This window comes from Benincasa hispida, chromosome 11 (assembly GCF_027475165.1).
Source record: "Benincasa hispida cultivar pf3 chromosome 11, pf3_genome.v1.1, whole genome shotgun sequence".
In the NCBI taxonomy this organism is placed as follows: domain Eukaryota; kingdom Viridiplantae; phylum Streptophyta; class Magnoliopsida; order Cucurbitales; family Cucurbitaceae; genus Benincasa; species Benincasa hispida.
The window spans coordinates 33,823,729-33,840,051 of NC_143488.1; the positions used below are offsets into that span (position 1 = coordinate 33,823,729).

Below are 16,323 nucleotides of genomic sequence, written 5' to 3' on the forward strand. Positions count from 1 at the left end.
GCCAGGCCATGACTTGGAGATGAAGCGAAACCGCGTCACTAGTTTGGAGATGAAACGAAGCCGCGTCACTAGTTTGGAGATGAAACGAAGCCGCGTCACTAGTTTGGAGATGAAGTGAAGCCGCGTTATTAGTTTGGAGATGAAACGAAGCCACGCCACAACTTGGAGATGAAGCGAAGCCGCATCATTAGTTTAGAGATGAAACGAAGCCACGCCATGACTTTGAAGATGAAGTGAAGCTGCGTCATTAGTTTGGAGATGAATCGAAGCTGCGTCATGACTTTGTAGACCAAGTCATTGAAGATGGAGCTGAGCCATACACACCGACCTTGAAATTGAAGATGGAGTACATGCCAATCTTGAACTTAAAGATGGAGAGGCATCAACGAAGCCTTTGAACTTAAAGATGAAGAAGCATCAATGAAGCCTTTGAACTTAAATATGTAGAAGCATCAACGAGACCTTCACACTTGAGTTTGACAAAGCATCGAAAAATTCTTCGCATTTGAGTTTGATGAAGCATGAAGCTTTGGCAGTAGGCTTGACTTTGTGACTTTGAGCATGAAGATGAAGCATCGATGGAGCCTCTAAACTTGAAGATGGAGGAGTGTATAAGTTTACTTTTAAAAAGGAAGCGAAGCGCATTCCACGTGTGTGCCTTTTATTTACTGTGTTGGCTCCTTACAAGGGATGAACATCTTCAACCCATTATGTTATCCCCAATAGGGATGAACATCTTCAATCTGAAGTGTCATTCTTTGACGGGGATGATCAACATCAATCTTGTAGTATTATATTTAGGTGATTGTGGTACCTCTTCTGATGGACTAAACTTAAATTTCTTTAAGTTTCCTTCGTACCTTTAAAGAAAGGGATCAAATCATGACATAGTTCAAGTTTTTTATTTTTAACTGGACTAAACTTGAAGTTTCTTTCAAGCTGCCTACATACCCTTCTTAATGATAGGAATCAAGTCATAATGTAGTTCGAAGAGATTTTTTTTTTCTTTTTATGCTCGACTGAACTTAAATTTCTTTAAGTTGCCTACTTACTCTTTATAATGAAAGGGATCAAGTCATAACGTATTTCATACAAATTGTTTTTTGGGCCGTTCATATTTTAAGCTCATGCGGGCTAGGAGCATCATGCAGTTTAGGCTCTTGCGATGAGGAGCTTCTTCATTTAAACTTCAGAAACTCTTATTTCATCATGGTTTTGATTATCCTCTTCATTTGTAGGATTCGTCAATATGATAAGTTTTGGCTTCACTATCAAGGAACCTTCTGTACTTATGTCCACAGAAAATTTCCTCTTCATGCGTGAAGGGACACGACTGTGAATCTTTTCGTCGTTGTTTTTTTCATGGTATCTTTAATATATTTATATTTATATATATTTATGTTTAGTATTTTATAGAAATTATATATATTGTACCTAATAAAACCTAATACATGAAAAGAATGAAATTATTTCATGTTTAAATTAGAACATTTTAAAGTTCTAATAGATCTCACTGAATTAAAAAAAAAATATAGGATTATTTATGGCTACACAAACCGTTGACGATAGTTCTAGATACATATGGTGAGCTACAATAATGGTTAAAGAGCCGACTTCAAGATTTTCATCCTTCCTTTACGTTGATCGCTTGTTGTCTTGAGACGATCAAAAGTAGATGCTGGAGGTTGATCTTTCTTTGATGTGGATATACTTAGCCTTTTGAGGCTGAATTGTTGGACATTGGTCTTCTTCTCCTCCCGTGGCCATACTCAATCTTTGAAAGACTGAAGATTGAGCACTCGAAGGTTTAATACGATCGAAGACAGAAGTTCTTTGCTTCATTTCTTCTGAGTCTTTGACTTCTTCAGCAGTCACATGATTGTTGTCGACTTCCACTATGCCAATAGTGGGACATGCAATAACTTCTGATACTTTCTCGGATGATTATTGAGAAAGCTTCTTGGGAGAAATTCTGCCGAAGTTATCGACCGTCAGAATTGAGGGAAGTCTTTGTCTTCTTTCTTAGTAGGCTTAGGCTTCTGTGTCATCTTTTTGTCTTTCTTTTTATGAGTCTTGTTTCTTCTTCTATAGCTTCGATAGGAACGCGACTCTTTTTGGGTGGAGTTTGGTTGTCTTCTCTTTTGATAAGTCACTACTACCCACCCTTCGTTGTCATCTTCAACAAGCTCATCTTTCTTTTCGAAATTTGTTGTTTGAATCTCTTGTTGGAACCGAACAACTATAGGCTCGAATTCTCCAAACTAGATCGGGCTTTCTCTTTGAGCATGGGACACAGACAGTATTGGAACATTTGAAGTTGCCGCTACCGTAGCATGATTTTTCTAAGCTACTTCATCCAAATCTAGCTCAATCTTCTTTTCACGAGCCAACTTCATAATTCGTTCCTTCAGTACAAAGCACCTTTCAACTGGGTGACTAATGACCCGATTATACTTGTAGTAGTTAGGATCATCTATTTTTCCTTCTTGTTCCGGCCGCTTTCATTCCAGTAGCTGAATAAGTTGCTTCTCTAGTAGTTACTCCAACATATCTGCCATATCAGAGTCAGGGAATGGATAAACCTTCTCTTGTCGTTCTTTAAGAGTTGGACGGCGCTTCTCGCCCTCATTGTGCCTTCTTTCAAATTTTGTTTGTTTTCCTTTGGAGGAAAATTTCAGTGGGGTCACATGAACGACCATAGATTCTTTTGTGGCACTACCGACGATCTTTTTAGTGCCCTTGGCATCATTTTTGTATTTTTTCCCTTCAGAGACTAGGAAATCTTTAGTTCCCCTATTGGCAATACTCAGCTCCATATCATGAGCGTGTGTTGCCAGCTCCTCAAACGTATGAGGTTTTATCCCTTGTAGGATGTAGAGAAGCTCCCAGTGTATGCCTTGAGTGCACATCTCCACTGCAGATAATTCAGTAAGTCTATCTTTGCAATCTAGACTTAAAGCTCTCTATCGGTTGATGTAATCGATGACTGTCTCTCCCTTCCACTGTTTGGTGTTTGTCAGCTCCATCATGCTAACAATACGCCTTGTACTATAGAAGCGATTCAGGAACTCCCTTTCTAGTTGTTCCCAACTATCAATTACTTCTGGCTCCAAATTAGTATACCAATCGAAAGCATTTCCTTTCAAGGTACGGACGAACTGCTTGACTAGCTGGTCTCCTCTGGTTCTTGCATTTTCACAGGTTTCAATGAAGTGTGCAACATGTTGTTTTGAATTGCCCTTTCCATCGAACTGCTGGAACTTTGGAGGTTAATACCCAACTGGCATTCTGAGGTTGTCGATTCTTTTGGTGTATGGCTTAGAGTACATAAAGGAGCTTTGCAACGGTCCTTTGTACTGAGCTCTTATGGAGTTTGAGATCATATCCTGGAGCTGTTGAACTAACAGGGAGGCAATAGAGGTGGATTGTGGTGGCTGACTTTCCTGCAAGACAGTATTTCCTTTGTCATTGGCTTTATAACTGGGAATTGACTTGATTCAGCAGTATCTCGAGCTTGTATCTGATCTCTTAAAACAGCAATTTCATGATCTCGCTCCTCTACAGCCTTCATTAGGAGGTTTATCTTTACCTCCATCTCTGCCATGGTCGACTCAGTCATTACGTCAGTCATCAAGATGTGATTCTTTCTCTGATAGATCAGTAGTAGAAGCATAGTTGTCAAACAAGGGATTTTTTCTGATGACGATCCCGCCTTTAGAAGATTCCACCAGCTGGTCCCAGATTTCCTCCGTGATGACAGAGCTTATATAACTATTGCTTGCGATGGTAGCTTTGGATACAACTTTCTTTGGTGCTATTTGTAGATTTGTTAGACTTGGATGACGAGAGAGAGATGAGAGGTAGAGATGTCTCACCGAGCGTGCCAATTTGTTCACACGAGGTTTCCGGAGAAACGTATTTCGTGGAGTTGAACTTAAGTTGGTGTTGATGTTGGAGTTGATTTGATGCGATGTGGTTTGATCTCTAATATTTGATCCTCTGATTCTCTCTCAGATGGGTGAATATGCTTGACTTGGAGAAGGAAAGCACCGAACGTTCTTGAAGTAGAAGTCTTGAAAGCTTAGAGTAGAACTCTTGGAAGAGTATTTGTGTCTTCAAAGGTCTTCTGCCTTATAGGAGTGCAGCTTAAGGAGTCTTGGAAGCTTGAAGTAGAAGTCTTAGAAGAGTATTTGTGTCTTCAAAGTTCTTCTGCCTTATAGGAGTACAGCTTCAGGAGTCTTGAAAGCTTGAAGTAGAAGTCTTGGAAGAGTATTTGTATCTTTAAAGGTCTTTTGCCTTATAGGAGTGCAGCTTCAGGAGTCTTGGAAGCTTGAAATAGAAGTCTTGGAAGAGTATTTGTGTCTTCAAAGGCAGCTTCATGAGTCTTGGAAGCTTGAATAGAAGTCTTAGAAGAGTATTTGTATCTTTAAAGGTCTTCTGCCTTATAGGAGTGCAGCTTCAGGAGTCTTGGAAGCTTGAAGTAGAAGTCTTGGAAGAGTATTTGTATCTTCAAAGGTCTTCTGCCTTATAGGAGTGCAGCTTCAGGAGTCTTGGTAGCTTGAAGTAGAAGTCTTGGAAGAGTATTTGTATCTTCAAAGGTCTTCTGCTTATAGGGGTGCAGCTTCAGGAGTCTTGGAAGCTTGAAGTAGAAGTCTTGGAAGAGTATTTGTATCTTCAATGGTCTTCTGCCTTATAGAGTACAGCTTCAGGAGTCTTGGAAGCTTGAAGTAGAAGTCTTGGAAGAGTATTTGTGTCTTCAAAGGTCTTCTGCCTTATAGGAGTGCAGCTTTAGAGTCTTGGGAGCTTGAAGTAGAAGTCTTGGAAGAGTATTTGTGTCTTAAAAGGTCTTCTGCCTTATAGGAGTGCAGCTTCAGGAGTCTTGGAAGCTTGAAGTAGAAGTCTTGGAAGAGTATTTGTATCTTCAAAAATCTTCTGCCTTATAGGGGTGCAGCTTCAGGAGTCTTGGAAGCTTGAAGTAGAAGTCGTGGAAGAGTATTTGTGTCTTCAAAGGTCTTCTGCCTTATAGAAGTGCAGCTTCAGAAGTCTTGGAAGTTTGAAGTAGAAGTCTTGGAAGAGTATTTGTATCTTCAAAGGTCTTCTGCCTTATAGGAGTGCAGCTTCATGAGTCTTGAGAGTCCTTTGCTTGTTAGTGAATTCTCTTTGAGTCTTCTGAGTGTAGAAAATGCTGCCTTTACAAATGAAGAGAACTTCTCTATTTATAGAGTTCTCAGGTGGGCTTCGTGGGCTTGGTTGGTCCATGGGCCTAACCCTTGGGCCCAATTAGTTGGTTTTGGGCCTGATCTGGAATTTGAGTCCAATTCAACTTTTTTTTAGTTTGGACTTTAAGCCCAAATAGTAATATCAAATTGGACCAATTTAATCTCATCTGATTCATCCGCGTGACGTCATCAAAACTTGTCTTCAATTCAATTCGGGACATGTGTTAACTTCTAATTGGACCCAAAGTCAATGACTTAGAAATTCGTCGTTAATTTAGCAAACGACGTGGTGACTTGTGCTTGGTCCAGAATTTTTCATTCAACAACAGTATTCATCATTCCATTTTCATAAGCTTAGCCTGACACGTTGTAGAGGAATAGCAAAAACAACAAAATTGCAAAAGTGAATACTTATTTGTTTGTCAAAAAGACAAATTAACGATATAATAATATAATAAGATGATAATGAATAAAAGGTAATTAAAAAATACAAAAAACTGATCAAATTTAAATGAAATATACTATTTATTAGATGATAATATGTATAAAATATTCCATAAAATCTTAAATAAAAAAAAAATTAATCCAAATTTAGAATCATAAAAAATGAATAAAATAATATAAAATCTAAAAGTGTATTATAAATTAAAATCCAAATGATGATAAACAAATTAAATATTGATTAATTCGGAATATTTTCGAGAAGTGGTTAAATCAAATCAAAACAAATAGCTAATTTGAATAATGAGGGGAGAAAAATGAGGAAGAGATTGATTTATTTTAAATCAAATTCTTGAAGTAGTTATCAAAATCTAATTTTTATATTAAAAATAAATTTAAATTTCAAAAGAGGAAAAAATGAGGAAGAGATTGTTTATTTTAAATCAAATCCTAATCGTAAAGTTATAGGAAGTGATATTTCTTTTCCCAAAACGTTAAAATAATATAAAAAAATAGTATATACAACTAATTTATTAAAAATGTGAGAAATATACAGCTAATTCATTCAAAAGGTATGTATACAATTATGAAAAACAATATAAAGATTTGAATAAAATATATGGATAAAAGAAATTCTAATAATATATGGATATTTCAAATATAAATTTGGTAGAAAAATCTAGATATTTTATTAAGGTGAGATCAATTCAAAAATAATAAAATATAGATATTATGTTAACCACATGAGCAAAATTAGGAGGGCAGTTGTCCTTGGAAAATATCATCAATTACCTGTATATATACCTCAACTTTTTATTTTGGAATTAACTGGTATTTGTAGTTTCATCAACAACATCTACCGGCAAACAAGGGATGGATTTAGAAATTTGTGGTCATGTGCATGTCACATGAGTTGCCATAATTCTTATTCCTGGCGGTTTTACCATTTTTTAGAATGAAACCTCAAATTCAGCCACATTCCAATTCCAAAAAAAAAAAAAGAAAAAAATTATGGGCTATTTGGGGTAATAGAAATACCACAAAAAAGTTTCTATCTTTCACAAAATGCATTCTCTTTGGTCTATTGTTTTAATGACTCGTCTTGGTGTATTTCAGCTAAGATCGATACCAAGACCAAAACAAAAATATTAACTTCCTTTAATAGCACATTCCAATCATCAATTTTTTAAACTTTCGGGGGTGAAATCTCAGTCAAGACGACAGTTGAGATTGAATAAAAATGAAGAGAAAAAAGAATCGAAAGTTTTGTTCTATTGTTTTCCATTTCCCCTCTAATTTCGTTTGTTGGATTTTGTTTTAGACTTCTGATCTTGTGTTTTGCTTGTCATAGTAGTTGGTAATGTTTTCCGAAGCAAGGGAGTCTTGAACTTTTTAACTGTATGACAATGTGTTCTTGGGGAGATCTTGAATCTATGATATGCACAAACGAAATTACATAAAACATGCAATACAGTGTCTTCCAAGGTTGCTAACTCGTAAATTGGAATGCATATCGACATTAAAATTAAGCTTGTAGCGCTAGCTAGGAATCAAGGTATTTCTCAAAACTAATTTTTAAATTTGAAGGTAAAAAGGGGGTTTTCATGTGATCAACGATGATGATAAAGATTGCAAGTAATCAAGATTTCAAAAGATGAATGCTCGAAGTTGAAATTGACAAAGATTAACGATTCAACTTAACAAGCCCAATTTAGAGGTAGGAACCGGTTCAGTTACTAGACTTGTTCATATGAAAACTAAAGATAATAGTCATTCAATATGCAGACGCACAACCACTTTGTTTGGTTAAGCCAAACAAGTATCCCCAATTCATTAACTGAGATAAATCCTCGATTAAACTAAATAAATTAAGTTAACTGGGTTTGATAGCGTCCATAGATACTCTCAATGTTTGCATCAAGTGTGAAGGGTAATTTTCGAGACGTGTGATTAATTTGGATAGCTAAATTAACTACAAGATTTATTTTGAATCCTATTTAGAACATGCATGTCAATCATTTGGAACAACCAACTAATCTAACATACACAATTCTAATCGTGCTACTAGGCGATTTCGATTTCGATGACAACATATAACATGGAGAATCATAGCAATCAATATGTATTCAAATAGAAAAATCAACTTATCAATGAATACAAATTGGATAAACTCAAGAATTCAGAATGTTTACAACAAAAATGACTCAAAGGCATATCTAAAGTCCTCACATGAATTAGCTGTTATACGTATTTTAAATAATAATACGTATAATTAAAGTATGGGCTATGTATGTAGATTAATATTTTATCACATTGGATTATTTTCTTAGATTGAACTCTATTATGTGATTTGATTAATTAAGACCCTAGATTCTTAATTGAATATAGACTTACTGGGCAGAAGTCCATTCCTAGTTAATTAGGATTTAACGAGAACCTTAATTGAACTAGTATATAAAAAGACTTTAGGACTATGGTCCCTAATATACAAAAACAATACACACTTAGTCTTTCTTGAATCCCATCTAGGGAGAGATCCCACTAAGGGTATTCGAAATTGTCATCAATCTCTCAATGGAATCTGACGTGAACGATCCTACTGTTAATCTATTCAATATAGATTTAAAGAAATTACGCTAACAAGTGATACCAGAGCATGAATTTCATGTTGTCAAAGTAATAAACCTGCAAATATTGGAAAAACTACAACTGTTGTTAACCAAGGAAAATAATTCGTAGTAAAAACAAGATACACTTGGACTAAAAAAACTCATGTTCGAAAATGAAATAAAAAATAAATATATATATGTATATTTATTTTCGAGCACGAGTTTTTGTCGATAAAAAAGAAATCAAATGTATTCAAGGGGGCTTTTAGAGAACATATCAATAAGCTAGACCCATGCTTCAAATTGTTTCATGCCATAAATAAACGCGAACACTCAAGAAATCCCTTGGACAGGCAGATTCACATCTCTTACAACCAATACAGTCTTCTGTTCTTGAAGCCGAAACTATTTGCTTAGCTTTACATCCGCCCCAAGGTATCATTTCTAATACATCTGTGGGGCAAGCTCGGACACATTGAGTACACCCTATACATGTATCATAAATCTTTACTAATGTGACATTGGATCTATAATTTTTTTTAAGACTATAAATTTTCGATCGAGTAAATTTGTAAATGAATTATATATTTAGATACCAGATGAGTCAATAATTTATCAGAATTTTTATAATCAATCTACCTACTTTCAGATTAACTCATGCGATAGAGCCAAGATACTTTGATTTTTTACGTTTTCGCAAACATGATCATGGATTACGTATCATACAGATAATTTTACTCGATGTCGGGTCTTTTTAACATTTGCCACTATTTTGATTCAATTTTCAGAAAAAAGGGTTTAAGGTTTGTAAAATAGATGTTTTCGATTTTTTGGCATCTTAGATTTACAGTTTAATGTTGATTTGGTCATTGTTTGGGTCCATTGTTTTGCGTACATTGTTTGTAAATCAAGTCTTGTAAGTTGTGTTGTTTATGACAATTTTTTTTGCTGTGAAAATGGCTCAAAATAGAGGTGACAAAGGGAATTCGGAGTGTAGATCTGAGAGGTTTTTGTACACAGTGTTACTGTTGTCATATTTTGTGCATCATTAAAAGCTTCTGACTATCGTTTGTCACTGTTTATGCGTCATGGATTCCTCTAAAACTGAATCCATTTTCTGGGTGGAATTATTGCGGAAGTTGGCTGAAAATTGGGACTTTTTGGAGCTCTAATTAGGGTTAAAGTGGTTTTATTGGACAAATTTAGTAAAATTTAATTTAAGTTTAAATTTGATTGATAATTTTGTGAAACTAAATTTAAATTTGATTGATAATTTGGTGATTTAAATTTAATTTTGAACCATAATTTTTTGAGATCTTCTCCTATTATGTACAATAATATATTTAAGATTATTATATTATTGTCTCTTATATGTTGGATTGAATTGGTCAAAATAATATGTTACCAAAGTAGCATATGTTATCTAGATTAGTTTAATTATTAAATATAAGATGTGCATATTCATTCATTTATGTGAATGATTACTAGCCCAAAGAAAGATAAATATTTTACCAAATTATGGGTATGTATGTGGTAATGAGTATGTGATAATTATAAAAAAATTTCATGTGAAAATAGTCGGTCTAAAGAAAGACTTTTTTTTACAAAGTTTATTTTCAGTATTTTGATTACTACGTTGAGAGTACCATTTATAGTTGATGTTTTTGCCCAAAGCCTAGACATCAATGTTGTGCTAGGTATCTTGTTAAAGGGGCCTACCATATAAGTGAAATTATTTTGTCATATTTTATTTTATGACATGTTGTATTAATTGTGAATAGTCGAATACGACTAATATTGAGAAATGGGAATGGTCAAATTTCATGTGTCTAATGATCACTCAGTACTCCATTTTGGAGTCTTCTCAGGTATCGATTACGGAAAGTGAAAATGCCAATAAGTTCTTAGCTCAAATTGAGAAATAATTTGCTAAAAATGAAAAAGGGGATGCAAGTAGTCTTTTGACTTCTTTAACTTCCATGAAGTATAAGGGCAATGGGAACATAAGGGAGTATATAATGGAAATGTTCAATCTCGCAGTTAAACTAAAGGCACTTGATATCGAGATAAATGAAAATTTACTGGTACATCTGGTACTTATCTCTCTTCCTGCATAATTCGCTCAGTTTAAGATAAGCTATAATACTCAGAAGGATAAATGGAGTATTAATGAGCTTATCTCACAATGTGTGTAAGAAGAAGATAGAATTAAGAGAGAAATGATAAAAAATGCTCATTTGGAAACTGGCTCTCATGATAAGAAGAAAAGAAAATCTACGGGTGTTGTAGAAGGGACATCTCAGCAGAATAAAAACAAGAAGTAGGTTATTGAAAGTCCTTGTTTTTTCTACAAAAAGGAAGGTCACTTCAAGAAAGATTGTCCTAAATACGGCAAGTGGCATGTGAAGAAGGGAAAACTTCTCACTTTTGTTTGTTCTGAAGTTAATTTAGCTTTTGTACCTACAGATACTTGGTGGGTAGATTCTGATGCTTTTACTCATGTAAGTATATCTTTGCAGGGTTTCTTGTGGAGCTGGCTACCAAGTGATGATGAAAGATTCATCTATGTGGGCGATAGAAAAGTAGTTCTAGTTGAAGCTATTGAGAATTTTAAATTACGTTTAAAAAACTGGTTGTTATTTGGTTTTGAATGAGACTTTTGTCATACTATCATTTAGACAAAATTTAGTTTCTATTTCTAGTTTAGACAAATTTGATTCTTCTTGTTCTTTTGAAAATCATAAAGTTAGTTTTTTTTCAAGATTCCAAGTTTATTGGTACCGATTCTTAAATTGATAATCAATATATGCTTGATTCTTTTGCTTTATTTAACAAGATCCTGTTATCTAATTCATGTGACCAAAAGCGTAAATTCAATGAGAATTCTGCTATATTATGGCACAAGCGTTTAGGTCACATCTTTAAATAGAGAATTTAGAGACTTGTGTTAGATGGAATTCTTGATTCCTTTGATTTACGCAACTTTAAAGTTTATGTGGAATATATTAAGGGAAAATGGAGAAACATAAGAAACTCATATGCTAGCAGATGCCCAGACATCTTAGAACTAACACATACAAACATTTGTGGTCCATTCCCTACAGCTTCTTGGAATGGACAACAATATTTTATTACGTTCATAGACGACTATTCAAGATATGAGTATCTATATTTAATTCATGAGAAGTTTCAATTTTTGGACGTTTTCAAATCTTTCAAAGCTAAAGTTGAACTTCAACTTGGAAAGAAAATTAATGCTGTCAAATTTGATTGTGGTGGTGAATATACTATGGTAGATACGGTGGATCAGATGAATAACGTCTAGGGCCCTTTACCAAATACCTAGGGGAATGTAGAATGGTCCCGTAATACACTATGTCAAGGAAACCGAACATGAATGGTGTGGCAGAAAGTCGAAATAGAACATCTAAGGATATGGTAAGAGATATGATTAGTCATTCTTCTTTAACAGAATCCCTCTAGGGTAAGGCACTAAAGATTGCAACATATTGAAGGAACTCTAAACATAGAGAACCAATGAGCGAAAGCAGATCGTTCCAAATCCCATTGTAAAAGAACATGAACATTTACAATCTAACAACATAGTTATGCATCAAGGAGTAAATTACAACATACTTCAAAAGAATAAACACAAAGGGATCGAGTGAACATACCTTTGAGGAACTTTTCTTCTAGTATTCCCTCGATACCTCAGTAAGGCACCCAATAGCACGAACACAACATGCCTCTAGAATATCCTCGATCAGCAATGAGTGAAATCAATCCTCGACCCTCAAACGAAAACTCGACACTACCATGAGGCTACCTTGGTATTCTCGATGTGAGAATCTAAGAGGTGTGGGCTCTGTATGGATTTGGTAGAGGGAAAGAGGAACTGGATGATCGAGTAGACGATCGAGTAAGTGGGAGAAGACAGAAGTCTATCGTTTAGACTTGGGTACTCGATCGTCTAGCAACGAGTAGCTATCATATATAAAAACTCGATCGTCTTTACTCTCTCGAATATGAAAACGATCACTTGATTCGTGTAGCGTGTTCCAATGTCAAAATGAAAATCATTTTTCACTTTTAACCATTCGGTTGCCATCAACTGACTATAACCAACCACTAAGTCGGTTATTGGAGAAAATCGAAATCAATTATCTTATAATTGATTTATTATAAATAAATATAATAACTAATTTATCATATTATATTTATAACTTATAGTTTTAATATCACATCATATGCAACATATAAACCATAGTTCTTCTTCTCCTTTATGGCACTTAATATAAATCATATTTATATTAATTCCTCCAATCAATTAATGTATCAAATACATCAAATCAATTATATCACATATAATTGAATTAATTTAACTATATCATATATAATCAAATTCCCTATTGTTAATTTGAATACTTCAAACTAACCCAAAAATTAATTCTCAACATGAATCTATTGAGCTACCAAGAGGACCTTATGGACTTATAGCTTGAAGCTCCAACGGTACGTGAATAACTGACTAAACTCTTTGATCACGATATCCACCATCCGTTTATTGCCAGCACTCCACTAAAGACCAATAGCTGCACTCTTCGCATTACAGATATATTTCTATGTCCATTGGATATATCCAATCAACAGTATGATGACCCTTCACAAATTGCTCGTAAGTACAGTTGGACCAATTTACCATTTTACCCCTATAGTTACATCTAACTTCTTAAGTACCACTAATTCCTCTAATGAATAATACATCATAGTCCCACTATGATTAAACCCTTATCGAGCCAAGAGAAGGTGTGGCGCCACATTCTTCAAGCCCCAGAATAAGCCCTTAAGGGAGCAATTTATCTATTTACCCTTACTTCGGGAAAAAAGTGAATTCCGTCTTATATAGTTGAGTTCCCAGCTCCCCAATTAGAAGAATCCCCAAAGTGGTAGGTTTGAGTTGGCAATTTGGCCACTCGCCCCTATGCAAATCAAAAGACCGTCTTCATAGGCAGGAGTTCCCAACTCACTCAAGATTAAGGTCATGTTACCTATGGTCATCCTAGTGAAATGAAATTCTCTGTCATGAATAGCGTTATATAACGAGACTAAACAATTCGTGGTCCGGTCTTATACAAACTCCTTTGTATAGAGCATCCCTACTCACATGTCTAATACAGGGTCAAGATCAGACTATTTGTAGTACTTTACGATACTTGTAACATCTACAAAGTGGGTCACACTCGTAGTATCATCAAGATAAGGTTTTCCTCCTTTATCCATATACTACAGACCATTTAGATTATCACTTAAAGCACGATCCACTTGTATGTCTCCACATACATGCTTAAGTTACAATGATAACCAGGGATCTTAGTTTATTAGTTTGTGGTTAATGCAACTAAAATATCTCATAATTTATAGACTAAAATGAATAAAATATCTCATATTATAAATCATCAAACTGTTTGTTCATACAGATGTTTACAAACGACAAGACCCTTTAAGATTTAGGGCATCAACCCCAACAATTTCCCACTTGTCCTAAAGCTAGTGGGGTGTATAAGGTAATCGTATTACAAGTACAAAACAATAAACTAGAGCATTAAGGCCCAATAAAACATCTCCTACTTGCCCTAGTCGACCTGCGGTCGGTTCCATAGACCCATACTCTGCAGGTGACTATCAAACATTGTAGTCGTGAGAGCCTTCGTAAACGAATCAATAACATTGTGCTCTGAAGCTATCTTTGTGACAATCACGTCCCCTCGATGCACAATCTCTTTGATGAGATGGTACTTCTGCTCTATATGCTTGCTGTGCTTGTAACTCCGAGGCTCACGGGAATTCGCCACAGAACCACTATTATCACAATAAAAGGTGATGGGCCTAGACATGTTTGGAACAAATTCCAGATCAGTTAGGAACTTCCTGAGCCAAACGGCCTCCTTAGCAACTACATACTCGGCCTTCATAGTGGAATCAACAATGCACCCCTGCTTGGTGCTTCACCATACTATAGCTCCTCCGTTAAGAGTGAACACTGATCCTGAAGTGAATTTCCAAGAATCTTTATTAGTCTGAAAACTAGAGTCCGTATATCCTGTAAGGATCAAATCCTTAGAACCATACACAAGCATGTAGCCCCTCGTTCTCCGAAGATACTTGAGGATGTTCTTAACGGCTGTTCAGTGACCCTATCTTGGATTAGACTGATATCTACTGACTATCCCCACAGCGTAGCAAATGTCAAGTCTAGTACATAACATCGTGTACCTCAAATTGCCAACGACAGATGCATAGGGGACCCATCTCATTTCCTCAACCTCGTGAGGTGTCTTAGGACACTGTTTCTTAGACAATGTGACTCCATGCCGGAAAGGCAAAAGCCCCCTTTTGGAGTTTTGCATCGAGTACTTGATCAACATATTGTCAATGTACGATGCCTAAGACAGTGCTAGCACTTTGTTCTTTCGATCTCGAAAGATCTGAATCCCAACTAAGCCTCTCTAAAATCTTTCATTTTGACATTGGAACACGCTACATGAATCAAGTGATCGTTTTCATATTCGAGAAAGTAAACGATAAGAGCATCGAGTTTTTCTATACAATAGCTACTCGCTACTAAATGATCGAGTACCCAAGTCTAAACGATAGACTTCTGTCTTCTCCCACTTACTCGATCATCTAGTTCCTTCTTCCCTCTACCAAATCCATACAGATCCCACACCTTCTGGATTCTTACACCGAGAGTAACAAGGTAGCATCGTGGTAGTGTCGAGTTTCCATTCGAGGGTCGAGGATATTCCAAAGAAGTGTTGCATTTGTGTTGTTGGGTGCCTTGCTGATTGATCGAGGGAATACTAGAAGAAAAGTTCTTCAAAGGTATGTTCACTCCTTGATGCATAACTGTATTGTTAGATTGTAAATGTTCATTCTCTTTCACAATGGGATTTGGAACGATCTGCTTCCGCTCATTGGTTCTCTATATTTTGAGTTCCTTCAATTCACATCCATAACTACATCTAACACTTAAATGCATTGTAGAAACATAAAACCCACCATGGCTGCAAATGTAATTCAATACATCAACGAAATTTGGAATATCAGAACAACCTGGCTCTGATACCAATTGAAGGAACTCTGAACATAAGAGTTTTATATTATAAGAGTTATAATATAGAAATTTGCATGATTAAATTACCTTAAAGCATGCTCATGCATCATATAATATAAGAGTTATAATATATGCATACATTAAACATATCCATGCATCATCTTCATATTATAAGTGTTATAGTATAAGGGTATATGAAAGCTGTATGCTTAGTTCATTACAAGTTATATAAGAGTTATATAAAGTAGTAATGAATAAATATTGCATGAAGTATGAAATCGTGGCACTGTGACAATATGCATTGTTGAGTAGCATCAGGCACGCATAATCGAATGATTTGGTCTGCACCTCTTTTATACAGATTCGACTCATCCCAGTAGTAGTGTTTGCATTCATTCTTGAGCTTCTTCCATTGATGGTAGGTGTAATCTTCAGGAAATTGTTCATAGGCCAAATAATTAACAATGTCATCATAACATGAAAATTCTTCTATACAGAACAGCTGCTCATCCGAGAACACGACACTCACTTTAGATTCATTGCGGTCAACCTCAAGATTTTCCAGTCTGGACAAGTGATCCGCAACTTGATTCTCTGTCCCCTTCTGATCAATTATCTCGATATCAAATTCTTGAAGGAGGAGAACCCATCTGATCAATCTTGGCTTTGCGTCCTTCTTTGTCATTAGATATTTGATTGCCGAGTGATCGGTATGAATGAGTACCTTGGTTCTCAACAAGTATGCCCAGAATTTTTCCAACGCAAAAATCACAGCCATGAGCTCTTTTTCAGTGGTGATATAATTAAATTGAGCAGGGTTCAGAGTTTTACTCGCATATGCGATGGGATGCAAAATTGTTTTCTTCTTTTGCGCTAGTGTGGCCCCCCATCGCATACCCGCTTGCGTCGCACATGATTTCGAACGGCAATGTCCAATCCG

The 16,323-nt window shown here is 35.6% G+C and overlaps 2 pseudogenes; one reads left to right on the forward strand and one right to left on the reverse strand.

Moving 5' to 3' along the window:
• Positions 1-2,342: 2,342 nt before the first annotated feature.
• Positions 2,343-9,991, reverse strand: LOC150032586 (uncharacterized; annotated as a pseudogene).
• Positions 9,992-10,073: 82 nt separating this feature from the next.
• On the forward strand, positions 10,074-10,923 carry LOC150032587 (uncharacterized; annotated as a pseudogene).
• The last annotated feature ends 5,400 nt before the right edge of the window (positions 10,924-16,323 follow it).